A 4,268-nucleotide genomic window follows, 5' to 3' on the forward strand; every position below is an offset into this window, starting at 1 on the left:
CACAGTCACTGACACGCCGGCCCCGCAGATATTTAGCCCCGGTTTAATATCCACTTAACACTGAGTCTATGACATGCGGGCCCCTAAGATCGGGTTTGACGAGGACCGGGTCTGTTGACCGCTGATGTCATCCTGATATCATGCTGACGCTGTTACTATTTTCTGGAAATTAGAATAAATCAGAAAAGGATTTATGAATTTCAGAAAATATTTCAAACTTCTAAAAATCATAGAAAATCAACCGTAACTCCAAATGAAATAAATTATCAGAAAAATTCAAGGAATCCATCTGTACCATTTTCATGCATGTTTGAACAATGTTTTTCCTCTGTTTTGGACAAAACAAATAAAGGGCATTTAAACAATCATATATGGGGTTGGAATTTGAATCATGTCTTCAAACCAACTTCATTTAAATCATAGCTAGATGCATTAGCTCAAATCACAGCATATTGCCATGTCATGATCATGCATCATATTGTGGCATCACATTGATTGTGTTCTTTCTCAGTTGCCGGTGTTTGTCCCCTCTCGATAGACGTGGTTCCGACGACGTGATCGATGACACCGATGAAGAGCTATAATATCTTCAGAAGTGCCAGGCAAGCAAAACCCCCTTGTTCATTCCGATACAATCCCACTCTCTCGCTTCTGCTCTCTTTTACTGCATTAGGACAACACCGATTCAACTGTTACATGCTGCGGTAGTTGAACCCCTTTCCTCTGCATGACTTGTCATTGCCACAGTAAATAGATGAAACCCACTAGCATGAGTAGGAATTGTTTGAGCCCTGATGTGCCTACTCATTCATGCTTGTTGTCATGCCTGCTACTGCTTAGAGTTGAGTCCGGTCTGATTCATCGGGAATGAATTGGAACGTGGTGAACATGTCCTATCGTTGAGATCTAAGTGTGTGAACACGATTTGGTAAAGGTAGTGGTGAGAGGCCATATAGGAGTACATGGTGGGTTGTCTCATTGCAGCCGTTCTTAGGAACTGAGTTCTGTGTTTGTGATCCATGAACAGTTACTACCACACATTGGGTTCCGGTAACTCGGCCCCTCTCAGCTTATTAATCAACTCGATCTCTGTCCAGAAGTTGCAACTAGTTTCTGGTGTTTGTAGGTAGTGTTAGTAGTCTACCAAGTGGCACCCGGTACAGGTGGGCTTGGGACAGACTAGGCACAGTGGCACGGTGTACCAAGTGGCACCCAAATGGTAGGCTTGGGAACCCTGCACACATCGTTTGGGGCCGTGAGCGACACCCTGGCCGGATCTCCTTGCGGATGGAACCCGAATAGGCGATAAACCTGTACTAGAGACTTGTTGGTTAGTCAGGTCGTGGCCGACTCCCTCGCCCGACTTCCGCTTGAAGGTTGCCAAGGTACATGACGTGTACAGGGCGATAAGTGGCGAGAGCGTGTGTGAAGAAGTACACCCCTGCAGGGTTATCATTATCTATTTGAATAGCCGGATTCCTCGGATATGGAAACTTGGACCCCTTGCATAGTTCATAGACAAGTGAAAGTGGATACTCTAAAACTCGCAAGATAAGCGTGAGTGCTATGGATGGCGTTCTCGCAGGCAGACGGGAGCGGATCCATAGTGGTGTATTGGTATGGTGAATTTGTGACTCGTGTGCGCCACCTCAAAAGAGTTACTTGCAGTCGTAGTTCAGGTTAGCCACTGAGTCAAAGCTGGCTTGCTGCAGTTAAACTCCACCACCCTCTTTGTTGATACCGATGCATATGTAGTTAGTTCTGATGTAAGTCTTGATGGGTACATTTGTACTCACGTTTGCTTATTTTATGTTTTGCAGAGAGACTTCAATCTCGCTAGTAGTTCCACGTGGGCTTCGACGTTTAGCTTGTTACCTCAGCTACGATCTTGTACCCTTGCGAGGGTCTGGTAGATAGTCAGGCTCCTCAGCCTTCTTCATTTTTAGTTGTCTGTACTCAGACAAGTTAAGCTTCCGCATGTGCTTTGACTTGTATGCTCTGAATGTTGGGTCATGAGACCCATGTTTGTAATATCTCGCTCTTCGGAGCCTAATGAATAAATACTTGAGTCGTAGAGTTATGTTGTGATGCCATGTTGTATTTACACATATCGAGCATATTGTGTGTATGATTGAAATGCTTGGTATGTGTGGGATCTGACAACCTAGTTGTTTATCCTTGGTAGCCTCTCTTATGGGGAAATGTAGTCTTGTGCTTCCATGAGCCATGGTAGTCCGCTACAGCCCGGTTCACCGGAGTCCTGCTAGCCCAGCACTACTGCTCAGGACACTTGACTGGCCGGCATGTGTTTCACTTCGTTCATGTGTCTGTCCCTTCGGGGAAATGTCACGCGGTGACATCCGGAGTCCTGCCTAGCCTGCTACAGCCCGGGTTTCCGGAGTCCTGTTAGCCCAGTGCTACAGCCCGGATTCACACGCTGCTGACTGACATGCTCGATGTGATACATGTATGCATGTCCCCATAGGTTGGTGCCGCTTTGGGTTCACGACTAGCCATGTTGGCCCAGGTTCTCTGTCATATGGATGCTAGCAACACTATCATATACGTGAGCCAAAAGACGCAAACAGTCCCGGACCATAGTAAGGCGACACCCGTGGGAATACCGTGCGTGAGGCCGCAAAGCGATATGAAGTGTTACATGCTAGATCAATGTGACTTGGAATCGGGGTCCTGACAAAAGCTGAGGTAGAATTTCTTCCCTTTTGATGTTTTCCAAGTTTATAACACCTATATCCCGGCAGCAATTCTTATATTCCGAAGCACATGTATCATCATCAGTGAAGTAGACACAATTTGGCTTCAGCTGAGAGAATTCTTCAGCGCTAAGGTATTACGACTGGTTACACCCAAGAAATAGCACTTGATCATGCAAGTCGTTTAATAACACAAGATCTTTTGCTACCATGTCAACCTTATATAACAATATGTTGTTAGTCACAAATATGAACTCCTCCTCATCATCATCATCAGTATCTTGGATTTCCGAATTCCTGTGAACTTGCAGCAGATCACCGGATGGAGCCTGGAGAACGTACAGCTGCCCTAGAGTATAAGTCTTCATGTCGCTTATAATTCTATTCCTTGTAATGGTAGGACTATGGAGATCAAATGTATCGATTTGTCCAAAGCTCGTGAAGGCATACAATAGGCCATCCATGTAGATGCAGTCTTGATAGTCATAACCCAACGGCAGCAAGGTCCACTTACAGTCTCCTACCCTTGCAAACGAAAGCTGCTGCGATTCACTGTGGGTGAGAACCACAATGTAGCTTCCTGTGGAGGGGTCAGGAAATATACGTGCCCTAATGTAGAACAAGTCACGAAGCTTGTCGAGAGCATGGGTTGACTTATGGTGACCATCCACTTCATAGTCTAGCTCAATGTCGTGCTTCAGCTCCCACCACTCGTACTCCTTAATTGTGCCTGCGTCGTCAAAGACCGGCTTCACCCTCTCGTTGGTGATCACTGAGGGAGAGCAATCTGTTGACAGGTGATCGGATTGAGAAGGTGTAGCTCGGACTTCTCGTCAGCGGTGATCAGCCAGCCGTGTGAGGACCCAATCAGATATCTATTTCGGATGGGTGGATCCGGAAGAGTCAGATTGTAGACCCGCTTTTCCGCGAGGCTGTAGAGACAAGCTATGTTGTCAGCGGCAGATTCAGAGGTGTAGAGGAGGCAAGGCATCTGGGGCCGTTTGTACAGCTCAAGCTCGCTGCGTAGGCTGGTATAAACAGACCGCCAGCAGGAGCAGACGGAGCCCGCACGCGTGAGGTCTGGGATCTCCAGGAGGGCGAAGATATCCATCAATACGTCCCGCGGCAGCTCCGGCAAACTTCTGACCGCAATCTCAGTCTCCATCGGCGGTGGGTCTTCTCTAAATTTCAGTGGTGAACGGGGCAGCTACAGAACTACGAGTAGGTCTTTTGGATTGTAATCTGATCTAGTACAAGGCGAACACACACCCCGGCTGTACTTATAGGTGCTAGGTGAACCAACCCAGGCCGAACCGAATATGAACGGGGGGTGACCTCACTTGTAACCCGAGTAGGAAACGGGGGCCGAACGAGAACGCGAGACCCACTTGAGACAGTTGGTGGTCGCTCCTACTCTGGTCACTGCACTCAGCGAGGACCCTGGCACGCCGCACTGTGCAGGTCGCCGGAGTCGCTGGCTCGCTGCTACCAAGGTCCAGTCGGGGGAGGCACAGCGGTGGCTGAGCAAGGAGAGGATGGGGAGCGCCGGAAGAG

At 48.0% G+C, this 4,268-nt stretch overlaps 1 pseudogene; it reads right to left on the minus strand.

Moving 5' to 3' along the window:
* The window catches only part of LOC119358017, a 13,669-nt pseudogene extending 9,790 nt beyond the window's left edge, over window positions 1-3,879 (minus strand).
* Window positions 3,880-4,268: the final 389 nt, after the last annotated feature.

This window comes from Triticum dicoccoides, chromosome 2A (assembly GCF_002162155.2).
Source record: "Triticum dicoccoides isolate Atlit2015 ecotype Zavitan chromosome 2A, WEW_v2.0, whole genome shotgun sequence".
NCBI lineage: Eukaryota > Viridiplantae > Streptophyta > Magnoliopsida > Poales > Poaceae > Triticum > Triticum dicoccoides.